Source organism: Saimiri boliviensis, chromosome 4 (assembly GCF_048565385.1).
Source record: "Saimiri boliviensis isolate mSaiBol1 chromosome 4, mSaiBol1.pri, whole genome shotgun sequence".
NCBI lineage: Eukaryota > Metazoa > Chordata > Mammalia > Primates > Cebidae > Saimiri > Saimiri boliviensis.
This window is the reverse complement of record NC_133452.1, coordinates 149,247,408-149,273,039: the sequence shown is the minus strand read 5'-3', so window position 1 is coordinate 149,273,039 and position 25,632 is coordinate 149,247,408. Positions and strand designations below refer to the sequence as shown.

Here is a 25,632-nt window from a genome sequence, read left to right as displayed (position 1 = left end):
AAGTGATTCTCCTGCCTCAGCCTGGGATTACAGAGGCACACCACCATGCCCGGCTAATTTTGTGTATTTAGTAGAGACAGGGATTCACCATATTGGCCAGGCTGGTCTCAAACTCCTGGCCACCATGTTGCCTAGGCTGGTCTGAAACTCCCAGGCTCAAGTGATCCACTGACCTCAGCCTCCCAGTGTTAGGATTATAGGTGTGAGCCACCACACCCCACCCTTGAACTTCTTTTACAAGGGCACTAATCTCGTTCAAGAGGGTGGAGCTGTCATGAGGGTGGAGTGAACTCCTTTGCCTCTTTCACCTCGTAAGGACACAGCAAGAGTTGCCTTATTCTAATACGCATTCACAGTTCAGAACCATTGCTCTTAAAGCAGTGGTTCCCAAGCAATGGTCTCTAGACCAGCAACATCAGCATCACCTTCCATAAGCATCTTCTTAATAGTATCACTTCCCATAAGCATCTTCTTAATAGTATCACATTGGGCATAAGAATTCTGGGGGGACACCAACATTGTTGGTGGGGACAACTGTTGAATGTTTAGGTCACCAGCGTTCAAACCATAGCAATATAAATACACACATGTACATACAAATAGGTACATATGTCTTATTTCCTATATCTGATTCTTAGTGGGGAAACACTTACCTCTCCTCCTCTGCTATTTCCTTCCATGAGGGAGGCAGCTCAAGTGATATAATAATATATCTGGTCTTTCTGCTCTTTTATTCCCTCTGTCTCTGGTCAGGGGAGGAGTGATTTACCTAAAAAAAAAAACAAAAAACAAAAACAAAAACAAAAAACCTGAGTTTGCTGAGCTCTACTTTTCCCACATTCCTCTTGAATCTGAGCTGCTTATACCTTATATCCACATGGGCCAGCAGCAAAGGGAGGTCCACCCTAGTTGCTTCAACGTAGGTCCCATCAATAGGCCTGACTAGCCGCACATGAGCAAATTCTTGAGGTCATGAGTATGTTTGTAAGAGGGATAGTTAGGGTGCCTAAGATTCCATGGAAAAGAATACAATTCCTTTCAGCTCTGAAAAGTTTGGAGTAGAGGGAAAAAATGGTGGTTAAGTTCCTGCTCTGCAATTCAGCTCTGGGTTTGAATTCTAACTCACTTGGTTGAATCAGTTAATCTCTCTAAGCCTCTTACTGATGTTTAATACAGTAATAAAAAATTTATTATTACTAATAATAATGCAAAATACAGTTGACCCTCAAACAACTTAGGTTTGAGCTGCACAGTTTCACTCATATAAGGATTTTCTTCCACCTCTACCATTGCTAAGACAGCAAAACCAACCCCTCCTCTTCCTCCTCCTCAGCCAACTCAATGTGTAGACTGCAAGGATGAAGACCTTTATAATGATCTACTTCTACTTAATGAATAGTAAATATATTTTCTAGTCTTTGTGAATTTCTTTTTTTTTTTTTTTTGAGATGGTCTTGCTCTGTCACTGGGCTAGAGTGCACGATCTTGGCTCACTGCGACCTTCAGCCCCCTGGTTCAAGCGATTCTCTTGCCTCAGCCTCCCAAGTACCTGGGACTACAGGCACATGCCACCATGCCTGGCTAATTTTTGTGTTTTTAGTAGAGATGGGGTTTCACCATGTTGGCCAGGATGGGCTCAATCTCCTGACCTCATGATCCACCTGCCTCAGCTTCCCAACATGCTGGGATTACCGGTGTGAGCCACTGCACCAGGCATGATTTTCTTAATAACATTTTCTTTTCCCTAGCTTACTTTTTTGTATAAATGACATATATAGCATGTAATACAAATAATATACAAAATCTATGTTAATTGACTGGGTTTTTTTCCACTGAACTACCCCAAACCACATGGAATGGAGGAATTGACTGTTTATGTTATTTGTAAGGCTTCTAGTCATTCATAGACAATATTAGTAGTTAAGTTTTGGGGAAGTCAAGAGTTACATACAAATGTTTTACTGCATGAGGGGTTTGCATCCCTACCCAACCCCGTGTTGTTCAAGGGGCAGCTGTAGTACCCTCTCCATGGAATCATTTTGAGAATCATAATGAGATGCTACGTAGAAAGAGCTTATCAAGGCCGGGCGCGGTGGCTCATGCCTATAATCCTAGCATTTTGGGAGGCCAAGGCGTGTGGATCATGAGGTAAAGAGATCGAGACCATCCTGGCCAACATGGTAAAACCCCATCTCTACTAAAAATACAAAAATTAGCTGAGCATGGTGGCATATGCCTGTAGTCCCAGCTACTCAGGAGGCTGAGGCAGGAGAATTGCTTGAACCCAGGAGGCGGGGGTTGTGGTGAGCCGAGATCGCACCACTGCACTCCAGGCTGGGTAACAAGAGTGAAACTCCATCTCAAAAAAAAAAAAAAGAAAGAAAAAGCTTATCTAGCACAGTGCTACCCTGCAATTAGGAGGTCGTCAATAAATTCCATTAATCTTAATATCCTAATTTACATTTTATTTATTTATTTATTTATTTATTTATTTATTTATTTGAGACAGACTCTTGCTCTGTTGCCCAGATTGGAGTGCAGTGGTAGGATCATGGCTCACTGCAACCTCCGCCTCCCAGGTTCAAGAGATTCTCCTGCCTCAGCCTCCCAAGTAACTGGGACTATAGGTGTGCACCACCACACCTGGCTAATTTTGGTATGTTTTTGTAGAGATGCAGTTTCACCATGTTTGTCAGGCTGGTCTTGAACTCCTGACTTCAAGTGACCCACCCACCTCAGCTTCCCAAAGTGCTAGGATTTCAGGCATGGGTCACTGCACCTTTAATACTTACATTAAAATAAAATACATTTATTTTAATATAAGGGAAGGAAGTGGGTAGCAGGACTGGTTTCATTCAATTCATTTTCACTTGATTTGGAAAAGAGTCTGTCAGAGTTTGATTAGAAAGCCCGAGCCACCACAGTGGCATGCATGGAATACGGGATTTATTGTGGAAGTGAAATCTCAGGCAATTGTGGGAACTGACAGGGCAGCCCAAGCAGGCTGCTGTTTCCATGCCTGGTGTTGAGCCTACAGTTGCTCAAACAGCAGTTGGGAAGGAAAGTTGGACGTGAACAAGAGCAAGGGCGAACTGGAAACTGCAAGGGCAAACTAGGACCAACAAAGACAACTAGACCCTGCAAGACTAACCAGAACCACTTCTGCCTTTCCCCACTTCCGACCCTGATACAGTAGATAATTTGTAGAAGAAGCTTGTGCCAGGCTGGGCGTGGTCACTCACACCCAGCACTTTGGGAGGCTAAGGCGGGCATAGCACCAAAGTTCAGGAGTTCAAGATCAGCCTGGCCAACATGGTGAAACCCCATCTCTAGTAAAAATACAAAATGTAGCCGGGCATGGTAGCACATGCCTGTAATACCAACTACTCGGGAGGCTGAGGCAGGAGAATCGCTTGAACACGGGAGGCTGAGGTTACAGTAAGACAAGTTCACACCATTGCATGCCAGCCTGGGCAACAAGAGTGAGACTCCGCCTCAAAAAAAAAAGAAGAAAGTGATGCCCTTCACTATGGAGCTGACCATGCACTCAGTCCAGGAGTTGAAGAAACTGATGGGTGAGATCTGGCAGGAGCTGGAGTGTGTTCATTTCCTAGGGCTGCCATAACAAAGTACCAGAGAAACTGGGAGTCTCCGACCACACATAGTTAGTCCCTCACAGTTCAGGAGGCCAGGACTCCAAAAGCAAGGTATTGGCTGGCTCATGTGCCCCCTCAGGGCTCTTAGGGAGAGTCCTTTCCAGCTTCCGGTAGCGGTGGCAATCCTTGGCCTTCCTTGGCCAAGCTGCATCCGTTCAATCTCTGCCTCCACAGTCACTCAGCATTCTTCCCTGCATGTCTGTGTCTCTGTGTCTTCACATGGCCTTCTTATAAGAACACCAGTCATGGGATTTAGAGCCTTCCATAATCCATCATGTCCCAATCTTAATATAACTAATTACAGTTGCAAAGACTCTATTACCAAATAAGGTCACATTCTCAGGTTACCGGTGAATGTGAATGTTACTGGGACAACACTGCTCAGCACAGTACATGGGGGAACTGGGGTTTGGGGTGCTTTCCCATGCCTATGAGGTGAGCTAGCTGTAGAGTAGTGACTATGCCTGCCCTCCACCAGTCACTAAAACATTTTTAAAAATGGGCAGCTGCTTTATTTCGACCTCCCGAGTATCATCCAACGTGTCTTCATTGGCCAATGCTGATCCAGAAACACACAGGAAGGGAAATACTGGGAAATTCTCATTTTACCAAATTGTTATAGTACATGGCCACTACAAAGTAAGAGTCACTGAAAACATTTTTTTGAGCAGGAAAACAACTTCATGGGAACGTTGTTTTAAAAATGTTGATCTGGGGCCAGGCGCAGTGGCTCACACCTATAATCTCAGCACTTTGGGAGGCCAAGGCAGGTGGATCACCTGAGGTCAGGAGTTCGAGACCAGCCTGACCAACATGGTGAAACCCCATCTGTACTACAAATACAAAAATTAGCTGGGGGTGATGGTAAGCGCCTGTAATTCCAACTACTAGGGAGACTGAGACAGGAGAATCCCTTGAACCCAGGAGGTGGAGATTGCAGTGAGCCAAGATTGCGCCACTGCGCTCCAGCTTGAGCGACAGAGCAAGACTCCATCTTAAAAAAGAACAAAAAAACAAAAATATTGATCTGGCAGCAATGCGGAGGAGAGATCAGGGATAAGTAAAGATTGCAGATTCATTAAGAGATTGCTGGCATTAGTCTAAGATAGTAGTCTCTAAATGTTTTTTGATTATTCTTTTGGTAATGGTAGACTGGATAAATTGGGCCAATCCTCTAGCTGAATCCAACTAAAAAGTCAGAATTAAAACAAAAAATTTTTTTTTAATTTTTTTTGTAAAACAAAAGTCTTTTTACAAACATCAGCTGGGCACAGTGGCTCACACCTGTAATCCCAACACTTTGGGAGGCGGAAACAGGCAGATCATCTGAGGTCAGGAGTTCAAGACCAGCCTGACCAACATGGGGAATCCCCCATCTCTACTAAACGTACAAAAAATTAGCCAGGCATGGTGGTGGGCAACTGTAATCCCAGCTACTCCAGAATCTGAGGCAGGAGAATTGCTTGAACCTGGGAGGCAAAGGTTGCGGTGAGCCGAGATCAGGCCATTACACACCAGCCTGGGCAACAAGAGCAAAACTCCATCTCAAAAAAAATTATAATAATCAAAGAGCTAATAAGACAATGTAAAATAAGTGGGCCAAATTAAAAAGAAGATAAAAATAGAAAATCTAAAACAAGAACCAAGCATTTGGAGGCTCTTTTACCTGGGGTGGGACGCATTCAAAGGTCTAAGACGAGGCTGAGGAGTGCTTCCGCAACTCTGGGAGACAAGGGCAAAGCTGGATTGTGGGACTGGGGTGCTGGAGAATCCCAGGCACAAAGGGCTCAGATCCCAAAGGGCCTCACCGCAGGAATAAGGGGGCGACTCAAAATAAACCTAAAGCCTAGTTGGCTTTGACTAATCTGGCTGACCCAGAAAAGTTCAAATTCTGAAATTGGATTAGGGGAATCCTGGATTAGTATAGCTTTAAGGCCTGGCAGAAACAAAGAAAGCCCGTTGTCCTAGGCCTCAAAGGATTTCTACAAATACCTTTTCAAACACAATTTCCAGCATATACTCAAGTAGTCTTTTATTGTATGCCATTCTTAAGTTAAAACAAAAAAATTTTGAGCACACACCTTTAATACAAATTTGTTTACAAATTATCACACTTGCTACTTTATATTATGGAACGTACAGAAAGAGAAATGCTAGAGGATGAGATGAGAAATAAAATGTTTACGTTTTAAAATTTTTATTTTTTATGGCAAGAAGCAATTTTATTTGAGTTAAAATTATTTACGAAAGCCCAAAGACATATTTCATGAAACTCATACAAACTATTTTTTCCTGCTGTTGGCTTATGCCCCAGAGATCACAGCTGTGAAATACTGTGTAAAATAAAAGTAGTACCAGATTCAGAAAAGTACTCTACTTTTAAATTTCCAATGGGTAGTATATTTAGACATATTTACAAAGGAAAAAAAAAAGGTTACTTTAAGACTCTAGTTAATTGGCAGGTCACCTCAAGTGCCCAAAAAGGTAGAATTCTCTGAGTGTTAAAACACACAAATGCGCTGCATTTGGTGAAGGTGATATTTCCCCCACCTAAAATTGTATTTCCAATAGTAGAGAAAATTTTTAATATCACTGTATTAGTTTGCTGGAACCACAAAGTACAAAGAACCAAACAACAGGAGTGGCCCGGCACCGTGGCTCACACCTGTAATCCCAGCACTTTGAAGGGCTGAGGTGGGCAAATCACGAGGACAAGAGATTGAGACCATCCTGGCCAACATGGTGAAACCCTGTCTCTACTAAAAAAATACAAAAATTAACTGGACATGGTAGCGCACACCTGTAGTTCCAGCTACTTGGAAGGCTGAGGCAGGAGAATTGCTTGAACCAGGGAGCCAGAGGTTGCAGTGAGCTGAGATCCCGCCAACTGCATTCCAGCCTGGCAATGGAATGAGAGACTCTGTCTCAAAAACAAAAATAAAAGCAAAAACAGGAGTTTATTCTGTCACTGTTGTGGAAGATAGAAGTCCAAAATCAAGCTGCTGGGAGAGTCACAGACCCTCTGAAGGTTCTAGAGAAGGATCCTTCCTCGCCTCTACCAGCGCTGGATAACCCAGGTGTTTCCTGGCTTGCGGTAGCATAAATTCAGTATTTGACTTCTCCTTAACTGATCCTCTCCTCTATGTCTATCTGCTCTCTTTTCTCGTTATAGGGACACCAGTCACGTAAGAGGAGGGGGCTACTGGCCGGGCACAGTAGCTCACACCTGTAATCCCAGCACTTTGGGAGGCTAAGGCTGGCGAATCACCTGAGGTCAGGAATTCAAGACCAGCCTGACCAACATGGGGAATCCCCCATCTCTACTAAACATACAAAACATTAGCCAGGCATGGTGGTGGGCAACTGTAATCCCAGCTACTCCAGAATCTGAGGCAGGAGAATTGCTTGAACCTGGGAGGCAAAGGTTGCGGTGAGCCGAGATTGCACCACTGCACTCCAGCCTGGGCAACAGGAGCGAAACGCCGTCTCAAAAAAAAAAAAAAAAAAAGATAAGGGTTTACCCTTATGACCTCATCTTAATTTAATTAATTATATCAGCAGTGACCCTATTTCCAAATAGGAACTAAGTATAAGGATTTCAACTTAACTTTTTGTGAGACATAATTCAATCCATAACAATCACCAACTAGTCTTCATTACTTCAAAAAATCTTTTGAAAGTGATTAATACTTTGAGATTTGGCAGTTCAATGACCTATATTCAGTTTATCTTTTTTTTTTTTTTTTTTTTTTTTTTGAGACGGAGTTTTGCTCTTGTTACCCAGGCTGGAGTGCAATGGCTTGATCTCGGCTCACCACAACTTCCGCCTCCTGGGTTCAGGCAATTCTCCTGTCTCAAGCCTCCTGAGTAGCTGGGATTACAGGCATGTGCCACCGTGCCCAGCTAATTTTTGTATTTTTAGTAGAGACGGGGTTTCACCTTGTTGACCAGGATGGTCTCGATCTCTTGACCTCGTGATCCACCCGCCTCAGCCTCCCACAGTGCTGGGATTACAGATGTGAGCCACTGCGCCCGGCCCCAGTTTATCTTAATATTTAATTTTAATGTTTGTCATAATTTTAAAAAAATATAAGACATAATAAGAAATATGTATTTGGTGTCTGCCTCCAGTTCTTGACACAGAGCTCCTAAAACTCTTGTAGTTTCCTGAGCAATAGGAGTACTAGGAACATTTTCTATTCTAATATTTGGTCCTCAACTCTGTGGTATGATTTGGCTCTGTGTCCCCACCCAAATTTCATGGCGAATTGTTGAGTGTTGAGTGTGGGGCCTGGTGGGAGGTGACTGGATCATGTGGGCAGATTTCTCATGAATAGTTTAGCACCATCCTCTTAGGAGTGTTTGCACAATAAAGTCCTCTCAAGATCTGGTTGTTTAAAAGTGTGTGGCATCTCCCCTCTATCTTGCTCCTCCTCCAGCCATGTGAGATGCCCCGCTACCCTTTTGTCTTCCGCCATAATTGGAAGCCCTTCCTGAGGCATCCCCAGAAGCAGAAGCCACTATGCTTTCAGTACAGCCAGCAGAACCATGAGCCAACTAAACCTCCTTTCTTTATAAATTACCCGGTATCAGGTATTTCTTTATAGCAATGTGAGAATGGACTAATACACTCTGGTTCCTGAGACAGAGCTCCTGAATCCTTTGAAAATTCTTGGGATGCCCAAAAGACGATGGAAATGTCTTTTGTTCTACCAGGCAACTCTTGGTGGGCTCCTGAATGGAGCTGGTCACCAGCAAAACCAGGCCATGATTAGAAGCTTGGAACTTTCAGCTCCACCCTGCATCCTCTGGGGAAGAGAGAGGGACTAGCGACTGAGTTAATAATGAGTCATGCTTACATGAGGAAGCCTCCACTGAATCCCTAAACTACCAGGTTCAGAAAGCTTCTGGGTTGGTGAATACAACCATGTGCTGGGAGGTTGGCACATCGCAACTCCATGGGGAACAGAAGCTCCTGTGCTAGGGACCTCGCTCTATGTAGTCTTCATCTGGCTGTTCATTTGTATCTATCATATTCTTTATAATAAACCAGCCAATGAAAGTAAAATGTTTCCCTGAGTTCTGTGAGTGAACTGTTCTAACAACATGAAGTGTGAGGATGGTGAAGAGCCCTGATGTACAGATTTATAGCTGATTGCTCAGATGTACAGGAGGCCCAGTTCTGGCACTGGAATCTGAGGTGGGAACAGTCTTGTGGAATGGAACCCATAACCCACAGAGGCTGCACTAACTCTGGGTAGTGTCAGAACTGAATTGCAGGGCTGACCACAGGCTCACACCTGTAATCCCAACACTTTGGGAGGCCAAGACGGGAGGATCACCTGAGGTCAGGAATTCAAGACCAGCCTGGCCAACAAGGCGAAACCCCGTCTCTACTAAAAACAAAAATTAGCTGGGCATGGTGGTGGGTGCCTGTAATCCCAGTTACTCAGGAGGCTGAGGCAGGAGAATCGCTTGAACCCTGGAGGCAGAGGTTGCAGTGAGCCAAGATCATGCCATTATGCCACAGCCTGGACCACTGAGCAAGACTGTCTCAAAAGAAAAAAAAAAAAGAAAGAAATGAATTGTAGGACAATCAGTTGGTGTATAGAGGGTTGGCAAGTTGGTTGTTATGGACATACACTCCCACATTTGGTGTCAGCAGTGTGGCAAGAAATTGTTTTTAATACCTCAAAAAGATGAAGAATTCCAAATGAAAGCAGTGCCGCTCTAACTTGTTTTTTTTTTTCTTTTTTTTTTAGACAGGGTCTCACTCTTGCCCAGGCTGGAGTGCAGTGGTGCGATCATGGCTCACTGTGGCCCCAGCTCCTGGGCTCAAGCAATCCTCCCACTTCAACCTCCTGAGTAGCCAGGACTACAGGCATGTGCCACCATTCCTGGCTAATTTTTTAAATTTTTATATAGAGTCTCATCATGTTACCCAGGCTTCTGACTGACTTTTGAACACACAGTTTTTCAATCTCATTTACTTATAGAAAGATTTTTCTTGAAATTTAGCTAGCAAATTTCCATCTTTACTATGTTACTTGTTCTTCAACACTGAATGGAAGATGTTACATTTTTATTGTTTTTATAAATAAGTTAGAAATCCAAAGAAACTCTGTTTAGGACATTTTTATTTTTTTTCTTGCTCACATCCGGCAGGTAATGTGCTGATGTTGTAACAAGGCTTGAGGGAGGCATATCTCACATGTGGATGTGAAAACGCAATCATCAAGCTTATGAACCACAAAAGGATCTAGAAAAGTTTTAAACATATGAAACAATTCTGTGTCCATGCTTGCGTGCATATAGGAGACACCATTGTATAGCTTTTTGACTTTAAATCATCTAAGAGCAGAAATGCTTTCTAACATTCTTTTTCCAAATACTCTCTCAAACTCATGAGCATAATGAAGGAAACAAAACACACTGGTGCCTATTTGAGGGTGGCGGGTGAGGGGAGGAGCAGAAAAAGCAACTATTGAGTTACCGGGCTTAGTACCTGGGTGATGAGATAATCTGTACAACCAACCACTGTGACATGAGTTCACTTGTATAACAAACCTGTATATGTACCCTCAAACCTAAAGCAAAAGTTAAAAAGCAACAACAAAAAACAAAAATCCAGAATACTCTCTCCATAGGGTGCAATATTTCTAAAGCAACTATTTTCTCATTTGTTGTTAGGCTATTTTCTTTTTATCTCGAGGAAACATATGAAATGAGTTTATTTTTTCAAAAACATCTGTTACATGGTGTGCTACAGAGACTCACTCTATCTTTTTGTTACAGAAAATGTCAGTGTCTTAGTTTAGTTCCAGCTGCTTTAACAAAATGCTATAGACTGGGTGGCGTATAATCAACAGAAACTGGTTTCTCAAGAGCTCTGGAGGCTGAGAAATTCAAGATCAAGTTGCCAGAGGATTAGATGTCTGGTGGTAAGCACCCACTTCCTAGTTCATAGATGGCAGCTTCTCACTGTGTCCTCACTTGGTGGAAGGAAAAGGCAGCTCCCTGGATACTAATCCTTACACCCTAAGATTAGGGTGTAACCCTCATGACCTACAGCCCCTCCCAAAGGCACCACTTCCTAATGCCATCACATTAGGGAATTAAGTTTCAACATATGAATTTTGGGGAACATTAACATTTAGACAGTAGCAGCAGCCAATTCTGTATCCTTGTCTTCTGGGATGAATACTGTGATCCATCACCCAGCGCATCCTCCTGTGATGTTGGTCTTGCTGCTCCAGATGTAGGGAATGCTGGCGGGCATCTCAGGGACTGCCTGGGCCGCAGCCCTTCCTGGGGTGGACACCCAGGGACCATCCCATGCAGGAATATAAAGAACTGGCCATCTCAGCCCAGCTCAGGACAACTCTGAAGAGCCATTCTAGCTCCAGAGCGCCCATGGATTCAACCTAGCGTCCTGGCCGGAAATGCATCTCGAAGTCTGTCTCTCCTCAGTTTGCCTCTTTCTTCCCCCTTCCTTCTCTGGGTGTTGAAACCAAGGATGTGCCTTAATAGTCATCCTGCAGAACATGTCTCAGAATTTTCTTCCCAGACTTAAGACATTTTCATCTAAAAGAAAAAAAAATATGTGTAACTTTTCTTTAAATACCTTGCCAAGAAAAAAGCCAGAAAACTCCTGGTGGTAAAAAAGGTTTGCCTGCCCATTTTAGTGATGGCCTGTTATTTCAAAATCTTGCTTTTACAAAATTAGGGCCATTGAAAATAACTCATAGCAAAGAAACAGCAATACAGAGTAATACCGACAGTGGAACTCCGACCATGCCCTCAGGATCCTTCCTATTGTTCTGTTTGACGTGAACATGGAACATGAGAGACAAACGAGGACCCAGGTGTCTATCTTTATAGCAAATATTAAGAAAGCTTAATTTCTTACCTTTTAACATAAATACATATACTTTCTCATATTTTCTTTCTTTGCCCTCAATATACAGTATTATATTGCAAAGTCTTCTCATCTGAGCAAAAGGCCACAAGAACTGAGTGTAAGGAAGACAGATAGGTACATCCCAGTGGGGCCAGGATTCATGAGCTGTCTGTGCTGCTGAGGATGTGGGAAGAGCCGATGATAACTTCTAGATTTCCAGCTCAAGCGCCTGAATGAAAGTCAGTGGCTTGACATCTTTGACTTAGGGAGAGGAACAAGGTGGCATTTGCCATGCAGGATTTGGAGCGTGAGGGTGGAACATCTGGATACAGGAGTTTAGTGGGCAGATTCCAGTGTCTGTATGCTCTAGGGGCAATCAGGAGAGCTGTCAGGACTCAAGGGGCCATCTGCAAGCTTGGGAAAGTTAAACCAAGGAAGTGATGAGAATATAAAGAGAGAAGATGACAAACCTGAAGTAAGGTTTTTACCGATTAGGCCTAGCAGTAGTAGTACTGAGGCTATGCTGGAAAGGCCTCAGGTCTCAAGGCAACCTACAGGAGGCTGTAGAGATGCAAATGTGGGCTAATGAAGTCCTGGGCAAGGGCATAGGGAGAGGGAGGAGTGGGAAGGAGAGGAGGGATTTGGACAAGCTTTGAGCTTTGTGACTAACAGGAGTAAGGAAGCAGGGAGAGGAGAGAGTTCATGTTTTCCTTTTAGACTTCATTTGGAAAAATACCTTTATTTTATTTATTTATTTATTTATTTATTTGGAGACGGAGTCTCGCTCTGTCGCCCAGGCTAGAGTGCAGTGGTGCTATCTCAGCTCACTGCAACCTCCACCTCCCAGGTTTAAGCAATTCTGCCTCAGCCTCCAGAGTAGCTGGGATTACAGGTGTACACCACCATGCCCAGCTAATTTTTGTACTTTTGGTAGAGCTGAGGTTTCACCATGTTTGACAGACTGGTCTCGAACTCCTAACTTCAAATGATCCGCCCACCTCAGCCTCTCAAAGCACTGGGTTTACAGGTATGAGCCACAGCGCCCAGCCGGAAAAATACCTTTATTTCAAATATTCTGTGCTGTACTCCCATTATGACCTTATGAAAATCCACATACATATGAAGCCTTTATGGTTCAAGTGTTAGAAGTGCTTACACTTAGGCACTGACCACACACTAGTTTCCTATGGTCGTTTAAACAGCTAACTATAGTAATAGATTTTTACCCACACAGACAGCAACGACATGTCATAAGCAAGAGGGCACGTAAAACTGATTCTCACTTCCTTCTGTGGTGTAATCATTTCCACGACAGGTAGTATATTTGTTTCTAGACCATATTTATAAAAGTTTATATTGTAGCTGTTTAGGTTCATTTGTTAGTTTTTTGGGGGAAAGTTAACCAATTTAGAACTTTGAAAGGGTGTTTATACTATTATTTTCACAATTTAATAGGTAGAACATCTGAAAAACAGATACCATATTTCTTTCCTTTAGCAGCCGAATCTCTTTCTAAACTTCTATAAGCACTTTCCACTGACCCCGCCCCCAAGCCGACACACCCAAAAAACGGGTAACAACAGAGAAAGGAAGACTACCACTCAAAAAAAAAATTTCTCAAACATGTCATATTTTCTTTGGTGTTACACAGAATGGAGCCTGCATCCTTCCACTTAAACAACAAATCCCTGACTGTTACACTCCCACAGAAGTGTGACATTCTACTGGATCTTTATGTTCTAGTACAAAATATAAATTTCTGGTAGCACCTTTTTTCCCTGAGTGTAGTTTTAGAATGTTAATTTTTGGATAACTAAGTTATTGCAGGCCTGTTTGAATCAGGACTGAGGGGAAATTGCATTTGGGATTGCCAAAAACATTTTTTTTTTTTTTTTTTTTTTTTTTTTGAGATGGAGTTTCGCTCGTTACCCAGGCTGGAGTGCAATGGTGCGATCTTGGCTCACCGCAACCTCTGCCTCCTGGGTTCAGGGAATTCTCCTGCCTCAGCCTCCTGAGTAGCTGGGATTACAGGCACGCGCCACCATGCCCAGCTAATTTTTTGTATTTTTAGTACAGATGGGGTTTCATCATGTTGACCAGGTTGGTCTCGATCTCTCAACCTCGTGATCCACCTGCCTCGGCCTCCCAAAGTGCTGGGATTACAGGCTTGAGCCACCACGCCCGGCCGCCAAAAACACTTTTATTGGACTTAATATTTATTATAGCTCAATATCAAGACATTGGCTTAGAAGTACTTATTCATATACTACTACTCTTCTACTTTGTCATGAAATTGGAGTTAGGCTCAAATTTTACATTGTAATTGAAGTCTAGCTAACAGTAGCTGATAACATTCCTGTTGTACTTGTCTACGATGTTAACCCATTCAATCTTCACCTCAATTCTATTAGGTAGGAACTACAGGCTGACCATCCCTAATCCAAAAATCCAAAATCCAAACGTTTTGAGCACTGATACACCACCACAAGTAGAATATTTCGCACTTGACCTTGTGTACACACACTTTGTTTCATGTACGAAATTATTTAAAATGTTGTATAAAATTACCTTCAGGCTATATGTATAGGCGTGAGCCACCGTGCCTGGCCAACATGTATATTAGTTCATTTTCTTGCTGTTGATACAGACATACCCGAGACTGGGCAATTTACAAAAGAATCACAGTTCCACCTGGCTGGGGAAGCCTCCCAATCATGGCAGAAGGTGAAAGACACATCTCACATGGTGGCAGACAAAGAAAAGAGCTTGTGCAGGGAAACCCCCTTTTATAAAACCATCAGATCTTGGCTCAGCATGGTGGCTTACGCCTGTAATCCCAGCACTTTGATAGGCTGAGGTGGGTGGATCACCTGAGGTCAGGAGTTCAAGACCAGCCTGGCTAACATGGTGAAACCCTGTTTCTATTAAAAATACAAAAAATTAGCTGGACTTGGTGGTGCATGCTTGTAATCCCAGCTACTCGGGAGGCTGAGGCAGGAGAATCACTTGATCCCGGGAGGCAGAGGTTGCAGTGAGCCAAGATTGCACCACCACACTCCACTTGGGCAACAAGAGCAAAACTCTGTCTCAAACAAAACAAAACAAAACAAAACCATCAGATCTTGTAAGACTTATTCACTATCATGAGAATAGTATGGGAAAGATTCATTCCCATGATTCAATTACCTCCCACTAGGTCCTTCCCACAGCACGTGGGAATTGTGGGAGCTACAGTGGAGATTTGGGTGGGAACACAGCCAAACCACATTGGCATGGTTATTTATACGGTCATCCTCTAGTCACTTCACTTACTACTCACCCTTTTCACCTATTTGCCTACCCACTCCAACTCACATGCCTATTCCTTCCCACATCCCTTCTGGTTCTCTATCTACTTTCTAGTGCGTTCTCTTTCAACCCAAGCAAAGCATTAATTTATTACCCATTCTGCTCTTAGAAGTGTGCCTTTACATGTATTTATGTGGATGATGCATTCTTAATTTGGATCTCTGAGAGACCTAATGACATTTATAGTGTAATAAAATGTAATGATGAATTTCACTTCAAAGTGCACTACTGAATTCAAAGCAATGATCTAGGAAATACCAGGGATGGGGGGAAGCCCGAGGGAGAAGACAGGATATTGTCCCTTTTATATTTTTTTATAGTCTCATGGTGGAGAGAAGTGTGATATGTCTTATTTGGAAATTCAGATGCTATGTTATGGAAGTAGAAGCTGAATTCATGTTGAGTAGGGATGAAGACAGAGAAAGCTTCCCAAAGGATGTGGTCTTGCATTGGTGTTTTAATAATAATTGACATTTCCGTAGATGGAGAAAGGAGAAGTGAGAGAAAGAAAGGGCACTTCAACTGAGCATGGTACATGTCCTCAGGAAACAGTCAGTATCACAGAGCATGTGATGATGAAATTGAAAAAAAACAGAGCCCACTTAGAGAAACTTACATGTCATGCTTGGGCACTAGGTTCACTTCTAGAGTAAAGGGAATCCACTCCTATTAAATACAATCAGTCATTTCTTCTCCCAAACACAGTAAGAATAATTTTGTTTAGAAACACAGAGCTGAAAGTGTATTGCCAATCCCATTTATCCTGCCTTCCATCTGCTGCTTTTTACCAGCTCCCACTATTCTAAAGTGAAAGAGCAACACTCCCCCTGATCTCCTTACGATGGAATCTTGTTTGTCTTTCGCTCATCCTTTCTGGATGCAGAGTGGTGCACCTGCTGCTTTGTGTGTGTGCAATGCTCCTCCTCCACCAACCCACCCTCCTCTTCAACGGGTTAGTACCTGTCCACCAGGTTCAGGTTATCTCAGCCCAAACACTGCTTTCTGACTTAGCCAGCTAAGTTAGGTTAACATATTCATATAATTAAGATATTCATATAGAGTAGCCTTTCAAAATACCTATCACAGTTTATTTATATATATACACGCACAACACATATATTTATTTTAGACAGGGTCTCCCTCTGTTGCCCAGGTTGGAGTGCAGTGGCGTGATCTCCACTCACTGCAACCTCCACCTTCCAAGTTCAGGCAATCCTGCCTCAGCCTTTCTTTTTTGCTTGTTTGTTTTGAGATAGATTCTCACTCTGTCACCCAGGCTGGAGTGCAGTGGTGTGATCTTGGCTCACTGCAACCTCTGCCTCCCAGGTTGAAGCGATTCTTGTCCCTCAGCCTCTAGAGTAGCTGGAATGACAGGCACATGCCACCATGCTCAGCTTTCACCTACTGCCATGATTTAGAAGAGACGGGGTTTCATCATGGTGGTCAGATTGATCTCAAACTCCTGACCTCCAAGTGATCCACACCCGCCTCCCAGCCTTCCAAAGTGCTGGAATTACAGGTGTGAGCCACTGTGCCTAGCCTGCAGTTCATAATTACTTACTGACCTCTTCATTTGGGGAAAGTCTGTTCCCCAATAAGACTGTAAACTCCCGGAGGACAGAGATACTTCATGGTTTGGATGTCCCCTGCAAAAGTCATATTGAAATTTAATTGCCACTGTAACAGTATCAAGAGGTGGGACCTTTAAGAAGTGATTAGAGGCTCTGCCCTCATGAATGAATTAATGCCATTCCCTTGGGAGTGGGTTAGGAGTGAGTTCCAGATAAAATGAGTTCAACCTCCTTTCCTTTGCTCTCTCATGCTCTCTTATCCTTCCAGCTTCCACTGTGGGTGACACAGCATGAGAGTCCTTATCAGATGATCAGTCCCTTGACCTTAAACTCCCTAGCCTCCAGAGCCATAAGAAATAAATTTCTTTTCCTTATAAATGACCCAAACTGTGGTATTCGGTGATAGGAGCATAAAAAAGACTAAGACAGGAGATAATGTGTTTAGCTTAAAATGGGATTTCCTCCACTTAACACTTTGTCTGTCACGTGGTTTGCTGAATGAATGAGTAGGAACAGCATAATTTGTATTGAGATTTGGCAGATGAATCAGAAGATACTGTAGAGAGACTGGGGGCTGGTAAGTGTGCTCGGTCACAAGAATATATGGTGGGGAGGCTGTATTGAAGAAAGCATAGTATCACAAATTTCTTATTTTCATTAAGCATATTTCTACTTTTCCCATGTGTAAATTATAACACATTAATTACTATATGTGCATGTATATGTCTTTTTCTAGAGGATCTGCAGGAGACAAATACTACTGGTGCATGAATAGTTTGTCAGAAGGCTATTTGCTTAAAGGAGAGGCTTCTTTTAGTACAGATATTGAATAACATTCTCCAAATCCTATATTTAAGACACAAGTCGGAATGATCACTTTGGCATAAATCACCTGTGTTTATCAGAAGTGTATATAGTTTCTCCAGCAGAGGGTGCTAAAATATAAATTTGACACAGTGAAGCTTAGCATATATTGGTTCAATAGATTGTCAACTCAGTCTTTTTCAGGTTCTTGCAGCAAATCTAACCAAAAAGGGCCAATCTTGTAGATGATGAGCATGGGAGGTCTTAGAACCAAAATTATACAAACGTGAATTATTATTATTATTATTTTTTTTTTGAGATAGAGTCTTGCTCTGTCGCCAAGTTGGAGTGCAGTGGTGTGACCTCGGCTCACTGCAACCTCTGCCTCCCAGGTTGAAGCAATTCTCCTGCCTCAGCCTCCCAAGTAGCTGGGATTACAGGCACGCACTGCCGTGCCCAGCTAATTTTTTTTGTATTTTTAGTAGAGACGGGGTTTCACCATGTTGGTCAGGATGGTCTTGATCTCTTGACCTTGTGATCCACCCACCTTGGCCTCCCAAAGTGCTGGGATTGCAGGCTTGAGCCACTGTGCCCTGCCCAAATGTGAAATTTTTCATATTAAATATTAAATACAAGGGCAATTTCCTCCATGTTGGCTTGCTTTAATACTTCATAAAACTTTTAGTTAATGTTTTTGGGGAAAAAACTTGTTATGAGGGGTTATATTATGTGTTATATATAATATAACTTGTTATATATTAAAAAAAACTTGTTATAAGGGGTTATATTATGTGTTATATAAAACTTTTAGTTAATGTTTTTGGGGAAAATTTGTTATAAAGGGTTATATTATGTGTTATATATACATAATATTTATATATTATGCTATATAATGTAAGTCATCAAGGGACTGCAAAATAAGCCTTTTTAGAAAGATGGGCAAAATTATCATTAGTCCCTCCAATTTGTAGAGGGTGTTTTATCACACTCATCAAGCCAAAATCTTTCCTGAAGTTATCTTAAGGTTATCTACAGGCTCATTTTAATCCTCAGAAGACTTTTTTAAAAACCCTATACTTCAGTCAAATGAAGCTGGGTGATGCTGCAGTAACATTCCACCTCAGTTTCAGTCACTTAAAACATCCAGGGTTTATTTCTAACTGTGCTGCGCATCTATCACAGGGTTGGGGGATCTACCAGGTGAATCAGACCAAAGCAGCAGCCGTCACCCAGAAAGTCACCAGTCACCGCGGCAAAGGGAAAGCAAAGCGGGCAGTCATGCGTTGGCTCTCAAAGTCTGTCTGGAGCTGGCATCCACTTCCTTTACTCACACTGTCTTAACCATACAGCAGATCACATGCCCACATGCAACTTCTAGAGTTCAGAAAAATATAATACTATTGTACATCTTGGAGGAAAACAAGGAATATTTCATGGACAGCGCTAATAACTATCACATGTTATTCATGTGATAAGAAAATAAAACATGTAAGTGTAAAAATGAACAGGTATTTCATTGGAAATAATATAGCAACATTGATTTTATACATTTTCCTTATATCTTCAAAGTGAGGGCCTGTAGGCTATATTACCAACTCAACTTTCATCCTTAGTGACAAGAATTGCTAGCATGGATTAACAAAAATATTTTGATTGTGGCTTTTGAATTCACTGCTACATGCGGTTCGGAGGGGAAGAGTGGGTAGTCGATTACTCCTTTACTTAGGTTTGGCTTTGATGAATGCTAAGTCTACTTGACGCTCCTGAGAACATAACTGCAAGACGTGCGAGGAGGCAGGACAGGAGACACTAGGCTTAGGAAAAGGTCAGACAGCCTGAGGCTGAGCTTCTGCTGCAGCAGGTGACAAGACGGAAATGACGACTTTGCTGCTTAGCACACCCTTTTTGCTTAGCCTGGCAAAGCCAGAGAAGCAGGTTTCTCTAATAAGGATATAAAATGAAGTAGTCCCTCCAACTACTGGAAAGGAAAGCTTTGCTTCTTAACATAGCACACCCAAAAGTTATCTCAGACGGATCTGCCACCAGGCACAGCGTTTGGCCACCTTGTGCAGTGATAGCTGCTCACTGCTCACGGAGAACAATGCAGGGTTGCAGTCAGGTTGTAATCAGAGAGGCACACAACAGATCATCTTGGGAACCCAGGCTCTCCTGCCAAGGTAGAGCCGGCAAGCTGCCTGACTTAAACAGATAAGGGCAGTTAATACAGGTGGATGATATGACCTTAATATCACACCATCCTGAAGCCTGCCTGGAAAGGCAGTGAAGGCAGGGTCAGAGTTTAGTTCCGATCTGCCTGTGTCGCAAGTTGCTGAGCTAGGGAGAAAGCTTCAATGAATGCTTTGTGCGTTTCCACAGTCAACTGGGAGAAAGAGAAGCCCCAACGGAACTTCATTAGAATGTGGTATTACACTTTAATAGTCATCATCTTCAATACTCATCCACCTATACTTGGCTAATATCCTTTTCATCACTTAAGGGTCTTGCAGCTCCCACATTCTCCAAAATGCCTTCCCTAAACCCCCAAATTAGAATGACCTTTCTGCCTCCATCACTTTCTGTCTACAGCTCTATTATGGACTCCTGACAGACCACATTTCACTGAACATGCTTTTGTATCTGTCTGTGTCCTGCCACCAACCTTTGGCCTGTGAGCATCCAGAAGGCAAAGATCAAATATCATGTATCTATGGATTTTGCTCAGCTCCTCCTCAGTTCCGCATATACAGAAGAAGGCTTGTTGATTTAGATTGACTACATGGCCATTTTATGACAGCATTGAATTTTTTTATTGTTAACCTAAGAAAAATTTCAAACACCCAAAAAAGTACTGAGAATAATATAGCATTCACTCAGCATGGCATTAACTTCTAATACGTTTACTCAGGCAGTTGTAGCCTAGAGGTGGAAAACATGAACTCTAGAGTCAGAATGACGCGGTTCTGCTCTGTTTCTTACTAACTATGCGATCCCAGGCAAATTATTTCACCTCTACAAGTCTCAAATGGGAGTGTTTTTCTATCTGTAAAATGGGGCTGAGGGTTGTTACACAGATTAACTGAGATAATATATGCAAAGTACTATGAGTGCCTGGCTCACAGAAATGCCTTAAAAGGCAGCTACTGTCAGCATCACATGTATTACCATAAGGTTTTGGGACTGAGTTTACAGTCCATACAAAAAGGGACTGTACATCCAAGCACAGTAATCACAAAAGTTAAAAATTATACTGATTAAAAACTATCTGATGAGAAAAAAGAAGTTACAGATCAAAAGAAAATTAAGAGACATATCAATCAATTACAATTATAGGCCCTTACATAGATCCTGTTTCAAACTAAGTAAACACTAACTTTATTTGATGTTATTGGGAATTACTGTTCACTTTTAAAGGTGTAACAGTGGTATTGCAGTTATGGTTTTTAAAAGGAAGAGTCCTTACCTTTTAAAGATACAGTACATCCCGATATGTTTACAGATAAAAATATGATATATGGAATCTGCTTTGGAATAATAAAAGAAATACAGTATTTTCTCTCTCTCTCTTTTTTTTTTTAAGATGAGGTTTCACCAAGATGGCCAGGCTGGTCTTGAACTCCTGACCTCAGGTGATCCACCCACCTCGGCCTCCCAAAGTGCTAGCATTACAGGCATGCACCACTGCACCCAACCAGTATTTTCTGTATTTTGAAATAATACAGGAAATAACCAGGGGTGTAGATGAATCCAAGTTAGTTGTTGAGTTGGTGTCTTACTCAGTTTAGGCTGCTGTAAAAAAATTCCATAAATTGAGTGGGTTACAAACAACAGAAATTTACTTCTCATAGTCCTGGAGACTGGGAAGTCCCAAGATCAAGTATCTTCAGATTCAGTGTCTGGTGAGAGCCCATTTCCTAGTTCACAGATGGCACCTTTTAGCTGAGTTCTCACATGGCGAAAGGAGTGAGCTGAGCTCTATTGGGTCTCTTTATAAGGACACAAATCCCAATCATAAGACCAGAGCCCTTATTGTCAAATCACCACCTCCCAAGGGCTCCATCCTCCATCACCAATACCATCACCATGGGGGTTAGAATTTCAGCATGTGAATTGTGGGGGAATACCTTCCTGAATATATTGTTGTGGGTCCATTTGCCTATGGGAAGCAGTCTCTGAGATGGAGAACATTTACTGGGAAGTGCTCTTGAGATCCATGTCTATGAGGGAGTGGGGAAGCAGGACTGGGCAGTGGGGGAGGGACTCATTGCATTCTATGGGGTACTTCAGAAGTGGCATAGGGAGCTGGGCCTTTCTATCCTCACATGGCCAGTCACCAGATAAGAGCATAACCAGGGCAAAAGAGGTGGTATAACTTTCATCAGGGCATCAAGACTCTCCTTTTGCCTAAGGCAAATCCAGAAACACACTCAGCTATCTGACGTCAAGACTGCAGCAACTGGCAAAATAAGTAGATGAATAACGATTTTTTTTTTTTTGAGGTGAAGTCTTTCTCTGTTGCCCAGGATGGAGTATAGTGGCGTGAGCTCTGCTCGCTGCAACCTCTGCCTCCCCGGATGGAGCTATTCTCCTGCCTCAGCCTTCTGAGGAGCTGGGATTATAGGCATGCACCACCACACTAGGCTAATTTTTTGTATTTTTAGTAGAGTTGGGGTTTCACTGTGTTGGTCAGGCTAGTCTCCAACTCCTGACCTTGTGATCTGACCACCTCAGCCTCCCAAAGTGCTGGGATTATAGGCATGAGCCACCACGCCTGGCCAGTAATGAATATTAGTAGCAAAAAACTTTACTTATTCCATCTGAAGTACAATAATTACACTGTAAATATCCTTAATAAAGATTGCCTGATAGCAGTACTTCATTTTTGTATGTATTTCAGGAGGTCATCTTTCTTTTCATTACTCTATCTCAGTTACTAACTTGAGGGAAAACATATCACTCTACAAAACAAGGGCAAGTGACTGGGCCACGGATGCACACGCTTCCTTACGTTGACGAATAGCTTTCTCTTGCAACCTTCTTTGAGAAAAAGCTGGAGGAAGTAAATAAAAACAGTGAAAATTCCTGGATAGCCACCTGAATGAACACATGATCTCAGTCAGTTTTGTTTTCTCCTAAGCCTGACTGGCAGGCTTCTATTCCATCTCACAAGGGAGTTTCATCTTGCTAATCCCAGAAACAATGACCCATCTGCGTACATCACCAGCTAAAGGCTTGCAGCCAAAGAGCAATGATTTAGTTTCCACTGAGGATGAAGCAACCTTTACTCTCTTTTGCCGCAATATACAATAGAGTCTGAAATGTGAATGAAGAACAAATATCTTTTAATAAAGATTTTTTTTTTCACTGAATAAAAAAGGCTACTAGATCCTGAATATCTGAAGTCTTGGTGAAATTACCTGAAGAGAAGTTGCAAGCTATATGTCACGAAACTTTGCTAGTTGAATATACATAGAAAAATTATTATTGCTAGTCCATACCATCAGCTAGTGGAGACTTATGAATCTTTATTTTAATTTTTTTGAGACAGAGTATCTTTCTGTTGCCTAGGCTAGAGTGCAATGGTGTCGTCTTGACTCACTGCAACCTCTGTCTCCTGGGTTCAAGCAAATCTCCTGCCTCAGCCTCCCAAGTAACTGGGATTACGGGCATGCACCACCACACCCAGCTAATTTTTGTATTTTTAGTAGAGATGGGGTTTCACCATGTTGGCCAGGTTGTTCCTGAACTCCTGACGTCAGGTGACTCACCTGCCTTGGCCTCCCAAAGTGCTGGAATTACAGGCGTGAGCCACGGCACCCAGCCCCCCACCTTTTTTTTCTTTTTTTTAGGCCGGGGTCTCACTCTGTTGCCCAGGCTGGAGTGCAATGGCACAATCTCAGCTCACTGCAACCTCCTCCTCCTGGATTCAAGCAATTCTCCTGCCTCAGCCCCCCACGCTGGGACTGCAAGCACGTGCCACCATGCCTGGCTAATTTTTGTATTTTTAGTAGAGATGGTGTTTCACTATGTTGGCCAGGATGTTCTCAAACTCCTGACCTCAAGTGATAGGCCGACCTTGGCCTCCTAAAGTGCCAGGATTACAAGTGTGAGCCACTACGCCCGGCTAGTGAGTACAAGAGCTAGCCCCATGTAATTCCAGGTTTTTCAGTCTTACCCAAAGGCATATCATGAGATGGGGGAGCAGTTCAATCTGGGTATAGGTCAAGGGGGTTCCTTGTTAATCAAGAATATAAAAAATATTTTTAAAATACACGAAACATTTGTCTGGCTTTTCTTGTCACTGTGTGAATGGGATCAAGAATCTGGGCAGCGATCAACTGAGTGGTTCTTCTGCTTTGTGTGAAATCAGCTAAGTTTGTTCCTGCAACTGAACTTAGTGGGTAGCTGCACTGGGATGGCAGGTCCAAGAAGGTTTCCCTCGCGTCTTGCATCTGGTGTACCTCCATGCAGTGTTACTCTCTTTATATTGCATCATATAACTCAGTAGTATGCTTGAGCTTCTTTACATTAAGGTGGCTGGCTTCCTCAAGCAAAAGCAGAAGCTGCCAGGACTCTTAAAGGCTAGACTCAGAGCTTAACTTGCAGGCAGTCACTTCTACCACCATCAGTGGTCACAGCAAATCACAAGATCAGCCCAAGTTTAAGGGGAATGAAAATAGATTCTACTTCTTGGTGTGCTTACAGGGAGAAGGGGAATTATAGCATTCATCTCTAGAGATTTCTTTATCTCAGATGAAATATTTGAAACCTCCCATAAACATGAGACAAACAAAAACTGAGAGAATTCACTACGTGAGACCTGTACTACAATAAGAGCAGAACACACATTCTTTTCAAGCACACACAGAACATTGCTCTGTTGTTTTCTGATAATGTCTTTGTCTGATTTTGCTATCAAGATAAAGCTGGCCTCACTCATGAGTTGGATAGTCCTGCCTCTTCTATTTTCTGGAGGAGTTTATGTAGAATTCATGCTATTTCTTCTTTAAAAAATATTTGGCAGTATGTACATTTGAACTCATATGAGCCAGAAGTTTCTTAGAAAAATGTAAAATATGAATTCGATTTCTTTAATAGACATAGAACCATCAGGTCATTTATTTCTTTTTGAGTGAGCTTTGGTCATTTGTGTCTTTCAAATAGTTTGTCCATTTTATTGTCAAATTTGTTGGCATAAATTTATTTATCCTATTGCCTTACTGTTCTGTACTTACATGGTCAACTCATTTATGACAAAGGTACAAAGGCAATCAAGAAATATTAGTCTTCTGAGGCAGGTGAATCACCTGAGGTCAGGTGTTCAAAACCAGCCTGGCAGAAATGGCAAAACCCCGTCTCTACTGAAAGTACAAAAATTAGCCAGCCATGGTGGTACATGCCTGTAATCCCAGCTACTCGGGAGGCTGAGGCAGGAGAATCACTTGAACCTGGGAGATGGAGGTTAGAGAGTGAGCCAAGACTGAAAACTTGTGTAAAAAAGAAAGAGAAAAAAAGAACTCTGACCCATCCCTTACCCATATTCAAAAATTAACTGAAAAATGAATCACAGAGACCTAAATGTAATACCTAATGCTACAAAATTTCTAGAAGAAAATAAAGGAAGAAAATATTTGTAACCTTGGGAAGCAAATATTTCTTATATACAACACAAAAAGCACAATTCATTAAAAAAAAAACAAACTGGCTTGAGCTCTCTCAAAACTAAGAACTTTTCTTTGAAAGGCTTTGTTAAGAAAAAGAAAAAACAGGCCATAGATAGAAGAAAGTATTTGTATCATACATATCAGATAAAGGAATTGTATGCAGAATATGTGGCGAATTCTCAAATCTCAGTAAGAATAAAATAATAATAAATGGGCAAAAAATTTAAAAAGACTCTTTGCTGAAGACACATTAGTGGCAAATACTACACACATGAAAAGAGCTCAAAAACACCTGCTGAATAAATAAATTAATGAACAAGTTTTCGTCTTGCCAAAGGTACACCACTACTTGATTAACTCTTTAGAATTCATTTTGATGATTACTATAGTAATTAAAGCAAGTGAAAATTATTCCATTACATAGTAGTCAGATAAACATAAGTTGTATGGACTTTTTTTTTTTTTTTTTTTTTTTTTTTTTTTTTTTTTGAGACGGAGTCTTGCTCTATCACCAGGCTGGAGTGCAGTGGTGTGATCTCAGCTCACTCAACCTTTGACTCCCGGGTGCAAGTGATTCTCCTCCTCAGCCTCCCAAGTAGCTGAGACTACAGGTGCATGCCACCATGCCCAGCTAATTTTTGTGCTTTTAGGAGAGACCGAGTTTCACCATGTTGGCCAGGATGGTCTTGATC

At 42.2% G+C, this 25,632-nt stretch overlaps 2 long non-coding RNA genes and 1 other non-coding gene across 3 annotated transcripts in view; 1 reads left to right on the top strand and 2 right to left on the bottom strand.

Moving 5' to 3' along the window:
- LOC141584394 (uncharacterized) overlaps nucleotides 1-10,325 on the top strand; it is a 15,120-nt gene extending 4,795 nt beyond the window's left edge. The window contains exon 3 of the long non-coding RNA XR_012517436.1: nucleotides 6,829-10,325. This is a non-coding gene — a long non-coding RNA (uncharacterized LOC141584394). The remainder of the gene's footprint in view (nucleotides 1-6,828) is intronic.
- Nucleotides 9,711-25,632, bottom strand: part of LOC104651269 (uncharacterized) — a 27,769-nt gene continuing 11,847 nt past the window's right edge. Inside the window, exon 3 of the long non-coding RNA XR_744758.3 lies at nucleotides 9,711-11,240. This is a non-coding gene — a long non-coding RNA (uncharacterized LOC104651269). The remainder of the gene's footprint in view (nucleotides 11,241-25,632) is intronic.
- LOC120361202 (small nucleolar RNA U13) lies at nucleotides 9,812-9,915 on the bottom strand. The gene has a single exon (XR_005577544.1). It is a non-coding gene; the product is annotated as a small nucleolar RNA U13 (small nucleolar RNA).